We start from the raw sequence: 17,224 nt of genomic DNA, 5'->3' as shown, positions 1-17,224 counted from the left end.
CCTATTATAGAAAGGATATTATTAAACTAGAAAGAGTGCAGAAAAGATTTACCAGGATGCTACCGAAACTTGATGGTTTGAGTTATAAGGAGAGGCTGGATAGACTGGGACTTTTTTCTCTGGAGCCTAGGAGGCTGAGGGGTGATCTTATAGAGATCTATAAAATAATGAGGGCATAGATCAGCTCGATAGTCAATATCTTTTCCCAAAGTTAGGGGAGTCTAAAACTAGAGGGCGTAGGTTTAAGGTGAGAGAGGAGAGATACGAAAGTGTCCAGAGGGGCAATTTTTTCACAGAGGGTGGTGAGTGTCTGGAACAAGCTGCCAGAGGTAGAAGTAAATTTTGTCTTTTAAAAGCATTTCAACAGTTACATGGATAAGATGGGTATAGAGGGATATGGGCCAAACGCGGGCAAAATACACGCACACACACAAACATGCGCACACACTCTTACACATACAGACACAAACACACACACACACACTGACACACACATGCACACACTGACCCACTCACGCACACTAGAAAACACACACACACACACACACACACAGTCAAACAAAGACACACACACACACAAACACAGGCATACACAGGAGAAGGATTGAAGTGAGGAGGATTGGAGTAAGGGGGATTGGAGTGAGGGTGATTGGAGTGAGAGGGATTGGAGTGAGGGGGATTAGAGTGAGGTGGGATTGGAGTGAGGGGGATTAGAGTGAGGTGGGATTGGAGTGAGGTGGGATTGGAGTGAAGGGGATTGGAGTGAGGGGGATTGGAGTGAGGGGGATTGGAATGACACGGGATTGGAGTGAGACAGGATTGGAGTGAGGCCGGATTGGAGTGAGGCAGGATTGGAGTGATGCGGGATTGGATTCAGGAGGATTGGAGTGAGGGGGATTGGAATGAGGAGCATTGGAGTAAGGGGGATTGGAATGAGGGGGATTGGAGTGAGGGGGATTGGAATGAGGGGCATTGGAGTGAGGGGGATTAGAGTGAGGGGGATTGGAGTGAGGTGGGATTGGAGTGAGGGGGATTGGAGTAAGGCGGGATTGGGGTGAGGTGGGATTGGAGCAAGGGGGATTGAAGTGAGGGGGATTGGAGTGACGATGATTGCAGTGAGGTGGGATTGAAGTGAGGGGGATTGGAATGAGGAGGATTGGAGCGAGGGGGATTGGAGTGAGGTGGGATTGGAGTGAGTGGGATTGGAGTCAGGTGGGATTGGGGTGAGGTGATTGGAGTGAGGTGGGATCGGAGTGAGGGGGTTGGAATGAGGGGGATTGGAGTGAGGCAGAATTGGAGTGAGGGGACTTGGAGTGGGGTGGGATTGGAGTGGGGGGATTAGAGTGAGGCAGGATTGGAGTGAGGCGGGATTGGAGTGAGGCGGGAATGGAGTGAAGGGGATTGGAGTGAGGGGGATTGGAGTGAGGACGATTGGAGTGAGGAGAATTGGAGTGAGGGGGGATTTGAGTGAGGGGGATTGGAGTGAGGCGGGATTGGAGTGAAGGGGATTGAAGTAAGGGGGATTGGAGTGAGGGGAATTGGAGTGAGGTGGGATTTGAGTGAGGGGGATTGGAGTGAGGACGATTGGAGTGAGGATGGTTGGAGTGAGGGGGGATTGGAGTAAGGGGGATTGGAGTGAGGGGGATTGGAGTGAGGGGGATTGGAGTAAGGCGGGATTGGGGTGAGGTGGGATTGGAGCAATGGGGATTGAAGTGAGGGGGATTAGAGTGAGGGGGATTGGAATGAGGGGGATTGGAGCGAGGGGGATTGGAGTGAGGTGGGATTGGAGTGAGGGGGATTGGAGTCAGGTGGGATTCGAGTGAGGGGGATTGGAGTGAGTGAGATTGGAGTGAGGCAGGATTGGAGAGAGGGGAATTGGAGTGAAGGCAACTGAAAACAGATGGAGCTCTGGAGGAATACAGAGAGAGTAGGAAAGATCTCAAACGGGGAGTTAGAAGGGCAAAAAGAGGTCACGAGATGTTCTTGGCAGGCAGGATTAAGGAGAATCCTAAGGCATTCTATTCATACGTTAGGAACAAAAGAGTTGTCAGGGAGAAAATCGGACCTCTCAGGGACAAAGGAGGGGAATTATGCTTAGAACCCAAGGGAATAGCGGAGATCCTAAATGAATACTATGCATCGGTATTCACGAAGGAGAGGGGCGTGTTAACCGGGAGTGTCTCGGAGGGAGGTGTTGACCCGTTAGAGAAAATCTCCATTACAAGAGAGGAAGTGTTAGGTTTTTTAGGGAACATTAAAACTGACAAAGCCCCAGGGCCTGATGGCATCTATCCTCGACTGCTCAGGGAGACGAGAGGTGAAATTGCTGGGCCTCTGACGGAAATCTTTGTCGCTTCTTTGGACACGGGTGAGGTCCCTGAGGATTGGAGGATAGCGAATGTGGTCCCGTTGTTTAAGAAGGGTAGCAGGGATAACCCAGGAAATTATAGGCCAGTGAGCTTGACGTCCGTGGTAGGAAAGTTGTTGGAGAGGATTCTTAGAGACAGGATGTATGTGCATTTAGAACGAAACAATCTCATTAGTGACAGACAGCATGGTTTTGTAAGAGGGAGGTCGTGCCTTACAAATTTGGTGGAGTTTCTTGAGGAAGTGACAAAAACGGTTGATGAAGGAAGGGCTGTGGATGTCGTCTATATGGATTTCAGTAAGGCATTTGACAAAGTCCCACATGGCAGGTTGGTTAAGAAGGTTAAGGCTCATGGGATACAAGGAGAAGTGGCTAGATGGGTGGAGAACTGGTTTGGCCATAGGAGACAGAGGGTAGTGGTCGAAGGGTCTTTTTCCGGCTGGAGGTCTGTGACCAGTGGTTTTCCGCAGGGCTCTGTACTGGGACCTCTGCTATTTGTGATATATATAAATGATTTGGAAGAAGGTGTAACTGGTGTAATCAGCAAGTTTGCGGATGACACGAAGATGGCTGGAATTGCGGATAGCGAAGAGCATTGTCGGGCAATACAGCAGGATATAGATAGGCTGGAAAATTGGACGGAGAGGTGGCAGATGGAGTTTAATCCGGATAAATGCGAAGTGATGCATTTTGGAAGAAATAATGTAGGGAGGAGTTATACAATAAATGGCAGAGTCATCAGGAGTATAGAAACACAGAGGGACCTAGGTGTGCAAGTCCACAAATCCTTGAAGGTGGCAACACAGGTGGAGAAGGTGGTGAAGAAGGCATATGGTATGCTTGCCTTTATAGGACGGGGTATAGAGTATAAAAGCTGGAGTCTGATGTTGCAGCTGTACAGAACGCTGATTAGGCCACATTTGGAGTACTGCGTCCAGTTCTGGTCGCTGCACTACCAGAAGGACGTGGAGGCATTGGAGAGAGTGCAGAGAAGGTTTACCAGGATGTTGCCTGGTATGGAGGGTCTTAGCTATGAGGAGAGATTGGGTAGACTGGGGTTGTTCTCCTTGGAAAGACGGAGAATGAGGTGAGATCTAATAGAGGTATACAAGATTATGAAGGGTATAGATAGGGTGAACAGTGGGAAGCTTTTTCCCAGGTCGGAGGTGACGATCACGAGGGGTCACGGGCTCAAGCTGAGAGGGGCGAAGTATAACTCAGACACCAGAGGGACGTTTTTTACACAGAGGGTGGTGGGGGCCTGGAATGCGCTGCCAAGTAGGGTGGTGGAGGCAGGCACGCTGACATCGTTTCAGACTTACCTGGATAGTCACATGAGCAGCCTGGGAATGGAGGGATACAAACGATTTGTCTCGTTGGACCAAGGAGCGGCACAGGCTTGGAGGGCCGAAGAGCCTGTTTCCTGTGCTGTACTGTTCTTTGTTCTTTAAGGGGGTTGGAGTGAAGGGGATTGGAGTGAGGCAGGATTGGAGTGAGAGGGATTGGAGTGAAGGGGATTGGAATGAGGGAGATTGGAATGAAGGGGATTGGAGTGAGGCGAATTGGAGTGAGGCGGGATTAGAGTGAGGGGCCTTGGAGTGAGGGGGTTTGGAGTGAGGCAGGATTGGAGTCACGTGGGATTGGAGTGATGATGATTGCAGTGAGGTGGGATTGGAGTGAGGGGGATTGGAATGAGGGGGATTGGAGCGAGGGGGATTGGAGTAACGTGGGATTGGAGTGAGGGGGATTGGAGTCAGGTGGGATTGGAGCGAGGTGATTGGAGTGAGGTGGGATTGGAGTGATGGGGTTGGAATGAGGGGGATTGGAGTGAGGTGGGATTGGAGTGCGGCGGGATTGGAGTGGGGGGATTGGAGTGAGGCAGGATTGGAGTGAGCCGGGTTTGGAGTGAGGCGGGATTGGAGTGAAGGGGATGGGAGTGAGGGGGATTGGAGTGAGGATGTTTGGAGTGAGTAGCATTGGAGTGAGGGGGGATTTGAGTGAGGGGGATTAGAGTAAGGGGGATTGGAGTGAGGGGAATTGGAGTGAGGTGGGAATGGAGTGAGGTGGGATTCGAGTGAGGTGGGATTGGAGTCAGGGGGATTGGAGTGAGGTGGGATTGGAGTGAGGAGGATTGGAGTGAGGGGGATTGGAGTGAGGGGGATTGGAGTGGGGGGATTGGAGTGAGGGAGATTGGAGTGAGGGAGATTGGAGTGCGGCAGAATTGGACTGAGGGGGATTGGAGTGAAGGGGATTGGAGTAAGGGGGATAGGAGTGAGGGGGATTGGAGTGAAGGGGATTGGAGTAAGGGGGATTGGAGTGAGGGGAATAGGAGTGAGGTGGGATTGGAGTGAGGGGGATTGGAATGAGGACGATTGGAGTGAGGAGGATTGGGGTGAGGTGGGATTTGAGTGAGGGGGATTGGAGTGTGGCAGGATTGGAGTGAGGGGGATTGGAGAGAGGGGGATTGGAGTGAGGTGGGATTGGAGTGAGGGGGATTGGAGTGAGGGGGATTGGAGTGGAGGGTATTGGAGAGGGGGAGAAATGGAGTGAGGGAGATTGGAGTGAGGCTGGATTGGACTGAGGGGGATTGGAGTGAAGGGAATTGGAGTAAGGGGGATTGGAGTGAGGGGGATTGGAGTGAGGTGGGATTGGAGTGAGGGGAATTGGAGTGAGGCCGATTGGAGTGTGGAGGATTGGAGTGAAGGGGATTGGGGTGAGGCAGGATTGGAGTGAGGTGGATTGGAGTGAGGGGGATTGGAGTGAGAGGGATTGGAGTGAGGGGGATTAGAGTGAGGAGGATTGGAGTGAGGGGGGATTTGAGTGAGGGGGATTGGAGTGAGGCGTGATTGGAGTGAAGGGGGATTGGAGAGAGGTGAGATTGGAGTCAGGGGGATTGGAGTTAGGGGGATTGAAGTGAGGGGGATTGGAGTGAGGGGGATTAGAGTGAGGGAGATTGTAGTGAAGGGCGTTGGAGTGAGGGGGATTGGAGTGAGGGGGATTGGAGTGAAGGGGATTGGAATGAAGGGATTGGAGTGAGGCAGGTTTGGAGTGAGTGGGATTGGAATGAGGGGGATAGAAGTGAGGAGGATTGGTGTTAGGGGGAATTGGAGTGAGGGGGATTGGAGTGAGTGGGATTGGAATGAGGGGGATAGAAGTGAGGGGGATTGGTGTTAGGGGGAATTGGAGTGAGTGGGGATTGGAGTGAAGGGGTATTGGAGTGAAGGAGATTGGAGTGAAGGGAATTGGAGTGAGGGCGATTGGAGTGAAGGGGATTGAAGTGAGGTGAATTGGAGTGAGGTGGGATTAGAGTGAGGGGGATTGGAGTGAGGGGGTTTAGAGTGAGTCGGGATTGGAGTAAGGGGGATTGGAGTGAGGTGGGATTGGAGTGAGGTGGGATTGGAGTGAGGGGGATTGGAGTGAGGGGGATTGGAGTGAGGGGGATTGGAGTGGGGGGAATTGGAGTGAGGTGGGATTGGAGTGAGGGAGATTGGAGTGAGGGGGATTGGAGTGAAGGGGATTGGAGTGAAGGGAACTAGAGTGAGGCGGGATTGGAGTGAGGGGTATTGGAGTGAGGGGGATTGGAGTGAGGGGGATTGGAGTGGGGGGAATTGGAGTGAGGTCTGATTGGAGTGAGGGGGATTGGAGTGAGGGGGATTGGAGTGAAGGGGATTGAAGTGAGGTGAATTGGAGTGAGGCGGGATTAGAGTGAGGCGGATTTAAGTGAGGGGGTTTAGAATGAGTCGGGATTGGAGTAAGGGGGATTGGAGTGAGGTGGGATTGGAGTGAGGGGGATTGGAGTGAGGGGGATTGGAGTGAGGGGGATTGGAGTGGGGGGAATTGGAGTGAGGTGGGATTGGAGTGAGGGGGATTGGAGTGGGGGGATTGGAGTGGGGGGGATTGGAGTGAGGGAGATTGGAGTGAGGGAGATTGGAGTGAGGCAGGATTGGACTGAGAGGGATTGGAGTGAAGGGGATTGGAGTAAAGGCGATTGGAGTGAGTGGGACTGGAGTGAGGTGGGATTGGAGTGAGGGGGATTGGAGTGAGGACGTTTGGAGTGAGGGGGATTGGAGTGAGGACGTCTGGAGTGAGGAGGATTGGAGTGAAGGGGATTGGAGTGAGGCAGGATTGGAGTGAGGTGGATTGGAGTGAGGGGATTGGAGTGAGGGGAATTGGAGTGAGGGGATAGACTGAGGAGGATTGGAGTGACGGGGGATTTGCATGAGGGGGATTGGAGTGAGGCGGGATTGGAGTGAAGGGGAATAGAGTAAGAGGGATTGGAGTGAGGGGGTTGGAGTCTGGGGATGGGAGTGAGGGGGATTAGAGTGAGGGGGATTGGAGTGAGGCGGGATTGCAGTGAGGGGGATTGAAGTGAGGTGGGATTGGAGTCTGGGGATGGGAGTGAGGGGGATTGATGTTAGGGGGAATTGGAGTGAGTGGGGATTGGAGTGAAGGGGTATTGGAGTGAAGGAGATTGGAGTGAAGGGAATTGGAGTGAGGGCGATTGGAGTGAAGGGGATTGAAGTGAGGTGAATTGGAGTGAGGTGGGATTAGAGTGAGGGGGATTGGAGTGAGGGGGTTTAGAGTGAGTCGGGATTGGAGTAAGGGGGATTGGAGTGAGGTGGGATTGGAGTGAGGTGGGATTGGAGTGAGGGGGATTGGAGTGAGGGGGATTGGAGTGAGGGGGATTGGAGTGGGGGGAATTGGAGTGAGGTGGGATTGGAGTGAGGGAGATTGGAGTGAGGGGGATTGGAGTGAAGGGGATTGGAGTGAAGGGAACTAGAGTGAGGCGGGATTGGAGTGAGGGGTATTGGAGTGAGGGGGATTGGAGTGAGGGGGATTGGAGTGGGGGGAATTGGAGTGAGGTCTGATTGGAGTGAGGGGGATTGGAGTGAGGGGGATTGGAGTGAAGGGGATTGAAGTGAGGTGAATTGGAGTGAGGCGGGATTAGAGTGAGGCGGATTTAAGTGAGGGGGTTTAGAATGAGTCGGGATTGGAGTAAGGGGGATTGGAGTGAGGTGGGATTGGAGTGAGGGGGATTGGAGTGAGGGGGATTGGAGTGAGGGGGATTGGAGTGGGGGGAATTGGAGTGAGGTGCGATTGGAGTGAGGGGGATTGGAGTGGGGGGATTGGAGTGGGGGGGATTGGAGTGAGGGAGATTGGAGTGAGGGAGATTGGAGTGAGGCAGGATTGGACTGAGAGGGATTGGAGTGAAGGGGATTGGAGTAAAGGCGATTGGAGTGAGTGGGACTGGAGTGAGGTGGGATTGGAGTGAGGGGGATTGGAGTGAGGACGTTTGGAGTGAGGGGGATTGGAGTGAGGACGTCTGGAGTGAGGAGGATTGGAGTGAAGGGGATTGGAGTGAGGCAGGATTGGAGTGAGGTGGATTGGAGTGAGGGGATTGGAGTGAGGGGAATTGGAGTGAGGGGATAGACTGAGGAGGATTGGAGTGACGGGGGATTTGCATGAGGGGGATTGGAGTGAGGCGGGATTGGAGTGAAGGGGAATAGAGTAAGAGGGATTGGAGTGAGGGGGTTGGAGTCTGGGGATGGGAGTGAGGGGGATTAGAGTGAGGGGGATTGGAGTGAGGCGGGATTGCAGTGAGGGGGATTGAAGTGAGGTGGGATTGGAGTCTGGGGATGGGAGTGAGGGGGATTGAAGTGAGGGGGATTGGAGTGAGGGGGATTGAAGTGAGGGGGATTAGAGTGAGGGAGATTGTAGTGAAGGGCGTTGGAGTGAGTCAGGATTGGAGTGAGGGGGATTGGAGTGAAGGGGATTGGAATGAAGGGGATTGGAGTGAGGCAGGTTTGGAGTAAGCGGGATTGGAGTGAGGGGGATAGAAGTGAAGGGGATTGGAGTTAGGGGGATTTGAGTGAGGGGGATTGGAGTGAGGGGGGATTGGAGTGAACGGGATTGGAGTGAAGTGGATTGGAGTGAGGGTGATTGGAGTGAAGGGGATTGAATTGAGGTGAATTGGAGTGAGGCGAGATTAGAGTGAGGGGCCATGGAGTGAGGGCGTTGGAGTGAGGCGGGATTGGAGTGAGGGGATTGGAGTGAGGGGGATTGGAGTGAGGGGGGATTGGAGTAAGGGCGGATTGGAGTGAGGTGGAATTGGTGTGAGGTGGGATTGGAGTGAGGCGGGATTAGAGTGAGGTGGAATTGCAGTTCGGTTGGATTGGAGTGAGGTGGGATTGGAGGGAGGCAGGATTGGCATGAGGGAGATTGGAGTGAGGGGATTGGAGTGAGGGGAATTGGAGTGAGAGGAATTGGAGTGAGGGGGATTAGAGTGAGGAGGATTGGAGTGAGGGGGGATTTGAGTGAGGGGGATTTGAGTGAAGGGGGATTGGAGTGAGGTGGGATTGGAGTTAGCGGGATTGGAGTTAGGGGGATTGGAGTGAGGGAGATTGTAGTGAAGGGCGTTGGAGTCAGGCAGGATTGGAGTGAGGGGAATTGGAGTGAAGGGGATTGGAATGAAGGGGATTGGAGTGAGGCAGGATTGGAGTGAGTGGGATTGGAATGAGGGGGATAGCAGTGAGTGAGGATTGGTGTGAGGGGGGATTGGAGTGAAGGGGATTGGAGTGAAGGGAATTGGAGTGAGGGTGATTGGAGTGAAGGGGATTGAAGTGAGGTCAATTGGAGTGAGGCGGGATTAGAGTGAGGGGCATTGGAGTGAGGGTTTGTAGAGTGAGGCGGGATTGGAGTAAGGGGATTGGAGTGAGGGGGGATTGGCGTGAGGGGAATTGGAGTGAGGTGGGATATGAGTGAGGGGGATTGGAGTGAGGGGGATTGGAGTGAGGGGGATTGGAGTGGGGGGATAGGAGTGGGGGGGATTGGAGTGAGGGATATTGGAGTGAGGGAGATTGGGGTGAGGCAGGATTGGACTGAAGGGGATTGGAGTGAAGGGGATTGGAGTAAGGGCGTTGGGAGTGAGTGGGATTGGAGTGAGGTGGGATTGGAGTGAGGGGGATTGGAGTGAGGACGATTGGAGTGAGGAGGATTGAAGTGAAGGGGATTGGAGTGAGGCAGGATTGGAGTGAGGTGGACTGGAGTGAGGGGGATTGGAGTGAGGGGGATTGGAGTGAGGGGGATAGAGTGAGGAGGATTGGAGTGACGGGGGATTTGAGTGAGGGGTATTGGAGTGAGGCAGGATTGGAGTGAAGGGGATTGGAGTAAGGGGGATTGGAGTGAGGGGGTTGGAGTGAGGTGGGATTGGAGTAAGGGGGATTTTAGTGAAGGTGATTGGAGTGAGGCGGGATTGGAGTGAGGGGGATTGGAGTGAGGTGTGATTGGAGTCAGGGGATGGGAGTGAGGGGGATTGGAGTGAGGGGGATTGAAGTGAGGGGGATTAGAGTGAGGGAGATTGGGGTTAAGGGCGTTGGAGTAAGGCAGGATTGGAGTGAGGGGGATTGGAGTGAAGGGGATTGGAGTGAAGGGGATTGGACTGAGGGGGATAGAAGTGAGGGGGATTGGAGTTGCGGGATTGGAGTGAGGGGGATTGGAGTGAGGGGGGATTGGAGTGAAGGGAATTGGAGTGAAGTGGATTGGAGTGACGGTGATTGGAGTGAAGGGGATTGAATTGAGGTGAATTGGAGTGAGGCGTGATTAGAGTGAGGGGCATTGGAGTGAGGGGGTTGGAGTGAGGCGGGATTGGAGTGAGGGGGATTGGAGTGAGGGGAATTGGAGTGAGGGGGATTGGAGTGAGGTGGGCTTGGAGTGAGGTGGGATTGGAGTAAGGGCGGATTGGAGTGAGGTGGAATTGGTGTGAGGTGGGATTGGAGTGAGGCGGGATTAGAGTGAGGTGGATTTGCAGTTAGGTTGGCTTGGAGTGAGGTGGGATTGGAGTGAGGCAGGATTGGCATGAGGGAGATTGGAGTGAGGGGGATTGGAGAGGGGCATTGGAGTGAGGGAGATTGGAGTGAAGGGGATTGGCGTGAGGCAGGATTGGAGTGAGCGAGATTGGAGTGAGGTGGGATTGGAGTGAGGCAGGATTGGCGTGAGGGAGATTGGACTGAGGGGGATTGGAGTGAGGGGCATTGGAGTGAGGGAGACTGGAGTGAAGGGGATTGCGTGAGGAAGGATTGGTGTGAAGGTGATTGGAGTGAGGGGGACTGGAGTGAGGGGCATTGGAGTGAAGGAGATTGGAGTGAAGGGGATTGGAGTGAGGCAGGATTGGAGTGAAGGGGATTGGATTGAGGGGTGATTGGAGTGAGGGGCATTAGAGTGAGGGGGATTGGAGTGAGTGGGGATTGGAGTGAGCGGGTTGGAATGAGGGGGATGGAGTGATGCAGGATTGGAGTGAGGGGACTTGGAGTGGGGTGGGATTGGAGTGAGGCGGGATTGGAGTGGGGGGATTAGAGTGAGGCAGGATTGGAGTGAGGCGGGATTGGAGTGAGGCGGGATTGGAGTGAAGGGGATTGGAGTGAGGGGGATTGGAGTGAGGACGATTGGAGTTAGGAGGATTGGAGTGAGGGGGGATTTGAGTTAGGGCGATTGGAGTGAGGCGGGATTGGAGTGAAGGGGATTGAAGTAAGGGGGATTGGAGTGAGGGGAATTGGAGTGAGGTGGGATTGGAGTGAGGGGGATTGGAGTGAGGCGGGATTGGGGTGACGATGATTGCAGTGAGGTGGGATTGGAGTGAGGGGGATTGGAGTCAGGTGGGATTGGAGTGAGGGGGATTGGAGTGAGGGAGATTAGAGTGAGGTAGGATTGGAGTGAGGGGAATTGGAGTGAAGGGGGTTGGAGTGTAGGGGATTGGAGTAAGGCAGGATTGGAGTGAGGGGGTTAGAAGTGAAGGGGATTGGAGTGAAGGGGATCGGAGTGAGGCAGGATGGGAGTGAGCGGGATTGCAATGAAGGGGATTGAAGTGAGGGGGATTGGAGTGAGAGGGATTGGAGTGAGAGGGATTGGAGTGAGGGGGGATTGGTGTCAGGGCGGATTGGAGTGAAGGGGATTGGAGTGAAGGGGATTGGAATCAGGGAGATTGGAATTAAGGGGATTGGAGTGAGGCGAATTGGAGTGAGGCGGGATTAGAGTGAGGGGCAATGGAGTGAGGGGCCTTGGAGTGAGGGGGTTTGGAGTGAGGCAGGATTGGAGACAGGTGGGATTGGAGTGATGATGATTGCAGTGAGGTGGGATTGGAGTGAGGGGGATTGGAATGAGGGGGATTGGAGCGAGGGGGATTGGAGTAAGGTGGGATTGGAGGGAGGGGGATTGGAGTCATGTGGGTTTGGAGTGAGGTGATTGGAGTGAGGTGGGATTGGAGTGATGGGGTTAGAATGAGGGGGATTGGAGTGAGGTGGGATTGGAGTGCGGCGGGATTGGAGTGGGGGATTGGAGTGAGGCAGGATTGGAGTGAAGGGGATGGGAGTGAGGGGGATTGGAGTGAGGATGAGTGGAGTGAGTAGGATTGGAGTGAGGGGGAATTTGAGTGAGGGGGATTAGAGTAAGGGGGATTGGAGTGAGGGGAATTGGAGTGAGGTGGGATTGGAGTGAGGGGGATTGGAGTGAGGTGGGATTGGAGTGAGGGGGATTGGAGTGAGGTGGGATTGGAGTGAGGGGGATTGGAGTGAGGGGGATAGGAGTGAGGGGGATTGGAGTGGGGGGGATTGGAGTGAGGGAGATTGGAGTGAGGGGAATTGGAGTGAGGTGGGATTGGAGTGAGGGGGATTGGAGTGAGGACGATTGGAGTGAGGAGGATTGGGTGAGGGGGATTTGAGTGAGGGGATTGGAGTGTGGCAGGATTGGAATGAAGGGGATTGGAGTAAGGGGGATTGGAGTGAGGGGGATTGGAGGTGGGATTGGAGTGAGGGGGATTGGAGTGAGGTGGGATTGGAGTGAGAGGGATTGGAGTGAGGGGGATTGGCGTGGGGGATATTGGAGTGAGGGAGAATGGAGTGAGGCTGGATTGGACTGAGGGGGATTGGAGTGAAGGGGATTGGAGTGAGGGGGATTGGAGTGAGGTGGGATTGGTGTGAGGGGAATTGGAGTGAGGCAGATTGGAGTGTGGAGGATTGGAGTGAAGGGGATTGGAGTGAGGCAGGATTGGAGTGAGGTGGATTGGAGTGAGGGGGATTGTAGTGAGAGGGATTGGAGTGAGGGGGATTAGAGTGAGGAGGATTGGAGTGAGGGGGATTTGAGTGAGGGGGTTTGGAGTGAGGCGGAATTGGAGTGAAGGGGACTTGGAGTGAGGTGGGATTGGAGTCAGGGGGATTGGAGTTATGGGGATTGGAGTGAGGGGGATTGGAGTGAGGGGGATTGGAGTGAGGCAGAATTGGAGTGAGTGAGATTGGAATGAGGGGGATAGCAGTGAAGGGGATTGGTGTGAGGGGGAATTGGAGTGAGTGGGGATTGGAGTGAGTGGGGATTGGAGTGAGGGGGGATTGGAGTGAAGGGGATTGGAGTGAAGGGAATTGGAGTGTAGGTGATTGGAGTGAAGAGGATTGAAGTGAGGTGAATTGGAGTGAGGCGGGATTAGAGTGAAGGGCATTGGAGTGAGGGGGTTTAGAGTGAGGCGGGATTGGAGTAAGGGGGATTGGAGTGAGGTGGGATTGGAGTGAGGGGAATTGGAGTGAGGTGGGATTGGAGTGAGGTGGATTGGAGTGAGGGGGATTGGAGTGAGGGGGATTGGAGTGGGGGGATAGGAGTGGGGTGGATTGGAGTTGGTGAGATTGGAGTGAGGGATATTGGAGTGAGGGAGATTGGGGTGAGGCAGGATTGTACTGAGGGGGATTGGAGTGAAGGGGATTAGAGTGAGGGAGATTGGAGTGAGGGGGATTTGAGTGAGGCGAATTGGAGTGAGGGGGATTGGACTGAGGACGATTGGAGTGAGGAGGATTGGAGTGAAGGGAATTGGAGTGAGGCAGGATTGGAGTGAGATGGATTGGAGTGAGGGGGATTGGAGTGAGGGGGATTGGAGTGAGGGGATAGAGTGAGGAGGATTGGAGTGACGGGATTGGAGTGAGGAGGATTGGAGTAAGGGAGATTGGAGTGAGGGGTTTGGAGTGAGGTGGCATTGGAGTCAGGGGATTTTAGTGAGGGGGATTGGAGTGAGGGGGATTGAAGTGAGGCAGGATTGGAGTGAGGGGGATTGGAGTGGAGGGGATTGGAATGAAGAGGTTTGGAGTGAGGCAGGATTGGAGTGAGCGGGATTGGAGTGAGGGGGATAGAAGTGAGGGGGATTGGAGCGAGGGGGATTGGAGTGAGGTGGAATTGGACTGAGGTGGGATTGGAGTGAGGGAGATTGGAATGAAGCGGATTGGAGTGAGGGGCATTGGAGTGAGGGAAATTGGAGTGAGGGGAATTGGAGTGAGGGGGGATTTGAGGCAGGATTGGAGTGAGGGGAATTGGAGTGAGGGGGGATTTGAGTGAAGGGAATTGGAGTGAAGGGGATTGGAGTGAGGGGGATTGGAGTGGGGGGGATTGGAGTGAGGGAGATTGGAGTGAGGGGAATTGGAGTGAGGTGGGATTGGAGTGAGGGGGATTGGAGTGAGGACGATTGGAGTGAGGAGGATTGGGTGAGGGGGGATTTGTGTGAGGGGATTGGAGTGTGGCAGGATTGGAATGAAGGGGATTGGAGTAAGGGGGATTGGAGTGAGGGGGATTGGAGTGAGGTGGGATTGGAGTGAGAGGGATTGGAGTGAGGGGGATTGGCGTGGGGGGGATTGGAGTGGGGGACATTGGTGTGAGGGAGAATGGAGTGAGGCTGGATTGGACTGAGGGGGATTGGAGTGAAGGGGATTGGAGTAAGGGTGATTGGAGTGAGGGGGATTGGAGTGAGGTGGGATTGGAGTGAGATGGGATTGGAGTGAGGGGAATTGGAGTGAGGCAGATTGGAGTGTGGAGGATTGGAGTGAAGGGGATTGGAGTGAGGCAGGATTGGAGTGAGGTGGATTGGAGTGAGGGGGATTGTAGTGAGAGGTATTGGAGTGAGGGGGATTAGAGTGAGGAGGATTGGAGTGAGGGGGGATTTGAGTGAGGGGGTTTGGAGTGAGGCGGAATTGGAGTGAAGGGGGCTTGGAGTGAGGTGGGATTGGAGTCAGGGGGATTGGAGTTAGGGGGATTGGAGTGAGGGGGATTGGAGTGAGGGTAATTAGAGTGAGGGAGATTGTAGTGAAGGGCGTTGGAGCGAGTCAGGATTGGAGTGAGGGGGATTGGAGTGAAGGGGATTGGAATGAAGGGGATTGGAGTGAAGGGGATTGGAGTGAGGCAGGATTGGAGTGAGTGAGATTGGAATGAGGGGGTTGGCAGTGAGGGGGATTGGTGTGAGGGGGAATTGGAGTGAGTGGGGATTGGAGTGAGTGGGGATTGGAGTGAGGGGGATTGGAGTGAAGGGGATTGGAGTGAAGGGAATTGGAGTGAGGGTGATTGGAGTGAAGAGGATTGAAGTGAGGTGAATTGGAGTGAGGCGGGATTAGAGTGAAGGGCATTGGAGTGAGGGGGTTTAGAGTGAGGCGGGATTGGAGTAAGGGGATTGGAGTGAGGTGGGATTGGAGTGAGGGGAATTGGAGTGAGGTGGGATTGGAGTGAGGTGGATTGGAGTGAGGGGGATTGGAGTGAGGGGGATTGGAGTGGGGGGATAGGAGTGGGGGGATTGGAGTTGGTGAGATTGGAGTGAGGGATATTGGAGTGAGGGAGATTGGGGTGAGGCAGGATTGGACTGAGGGGGATTGGAGTGAAGGGGATTAGAGTGTGGGAGATTGGAGTGAGGGGGATTTGAGTGAGGCGAATTGGAGTGAGGGGGATTGGACTGAGGACGATTGGAGTGAGGAGGATTGGAGTGAAGGGGATTGGAATGAAGGGGATTGGAGTGAAGGGGATTGGAGTGAGGCAGGATTGGAGTGAGTGAGATTGGAATGAGGGGGTTGGCAGTGAGGGGGATTGGTGTGAGGGGGAATTGGAGTGAGTGGGGATTGGAGTGAGTGGGGATTGGAGTGAGGGGGATTGGAGTGAAGGGGATTGGAGTGAAGGGAATTGGAGTGAGGGTGATTGGAGTGAAGAGGATTGAAGTGAGGTGAATTGGAGTGAGGCGGGATTAGAGTGAAGGGCATTGGAGTGAGGGGGTTTAGAGTGAGGCGGGATTGGAGTAAGGGGATTGGAGTGAGGTGGCATTGGAGTGAGGGGAATTGGAGTGAGGTGGGATTGGAGTGAGGTAGATTGGAGTGAGGGGGATTGGAGTGAGGGGGATTGGAGTGGGGGGATAGGAGTGGGGGGATTGGAGTTGGTGAGATTGGAGTGAGGGATATTGGAGTGAGGGAGATTGGGGTGAGGCAGGATTGGACTGAGGGGGATTGGAGTGAAGGGGATTAGAGTGAGGGAGATTGGAGTGAGGGGGATTTGAGTGAGGCGAATTGGAGTGAGGGGGATTGGACTGAGGACGATTGGAGTGAGGAGGATTGGAGTGAAGGGGATTGGAGTGAGGCAGGATTGGAGTGAGATGGATTGGAGTGAGGGGGATTGGAGTGAGGGGATAGAGTGAGGAGGATTGGAGTGACGGGATTGGAGTGAGGAGGATTGGAGTAAGGGAGATTGGAGTGAGGGGGTTGGAGTGAGGTGGGATTGGAGTCAGGGGGATTTTAGTGAGGGGGATTGGAGTGAGGGGGATTGCAGTGCGGCAGGATTGGAGTGAGGGGGATTGGAGTGAAGGGGATTGGAATGAAGAGGTTTGGAGTGAGGCAGGATTGGAGTGAGTGGGATTGGAGTGAGGGGGATAGAAGTGAGGGGGATTGGAGTGAGGGGGATTGGAGTGAGGTGGAATTGGACTGAGGTGGGATTGGAATGAGGGAGATTGGAGTGAAGCGGATTGGAGTGAGGGGCATTGGAGTGAGGGAAATTGGAGTGAAGCGGATTGGAGTGAGGCAGGATTGGAGTGAGGGGAATTGGAGTGAGGGGGGATTTGAGTGAAGGAAATTGGAGTGAAGGGGATTGGAGTGAGGGAGATTGGAGTGAAGGGGATTGGAGTGAAGGGGATTGGAGTGAGGGAGATTGGAGTGAAGGGGATTGGAGTGAGGGAAATTGGAGTGAGGGGGGATTGGAGTGAAGGGAATTGGAGTGAAGGGGATTGGAGTGAGGGAGATTGGAGTGAAGGGTTATTGGAGTGAGGGGAATTGGAGTGAGTGAGATTGGAGTGAGGGGCATTGGAGTGAGGGTGATTGGAGTCAGGTGGGTTTGGAGTGAGGGGGTTTGGAGTGAGGCAGGCTTGGAGTGGGGGGATTGGAGTGAGGCAGGATTGAAGTGAGGGGGATTGGAGTGAGGTGGGATTTGATGGAGGGGGATTGGAGTGAGGGGGATTGGAGTGAGGTGGGTTTGGGGTGAGGCGGGTTTGGAGTGAGGGGGATTGGAGTGAGGCTTGTTTGTAGTGAGATGAGATTAGAGTGAGAGGGATTGGAGTGAGGGGGATTGGAGTGAGGGGGATTGGAATGAGGGGGATTGGAGTGAAGGGGATTGGAGTGAGGGGGATTGGAGTGCGGTGGGATTGGAGTGAGGGGGATTGGAGTGAGGGGGATTGGAGTGAGGGGGATTGGAGTGAGGGGGATTGGAGTGAGGGGGATTGGAGTGAGGGGGATTGGAGTCAGGTGGGATTGGAGTGACGATGATTGCAGTGAGTGGGATTGAAGCGAGGGGCATTGGAGTGAGGGGCATTGGAGTGAGGGGGTTTGGAGGGAGGGGGGATTGGCGTGAGGGTGGATTGGAGTGAAGGGGATTGGAGTGAGCGGTTTTGGAGTGAGGTGGGATTGGATTGAGGAGGATTGGAGTGAGGGGGATTGGAGTGAGGTGGGATTGGAGTGAGGCAGGGTTGGAGTGAGGTGGGATTGGAGTGCGGCAGGACTGGTGTGAGCGAGATTGGAGTGATAGGGATTGGAG

This window comes from Mustelus asterias, chromosome 20 (assembly GCF_964213995.1).
Source record: "Mustelus asterias chromosome 20, sMusAst1.hap1.1, whole genome shotgun sequence".
NCBI lineage: Eukaryota > Metazoa > Chordata > Chondrichthyes > Carcharhiniformes > Triakidae > Mustelus > Mustelus asterias.
The sequence above is the reverse complement of the archived record's forward strand: the minus strand, read 5'-3'. Positions refer to the sequence as shown.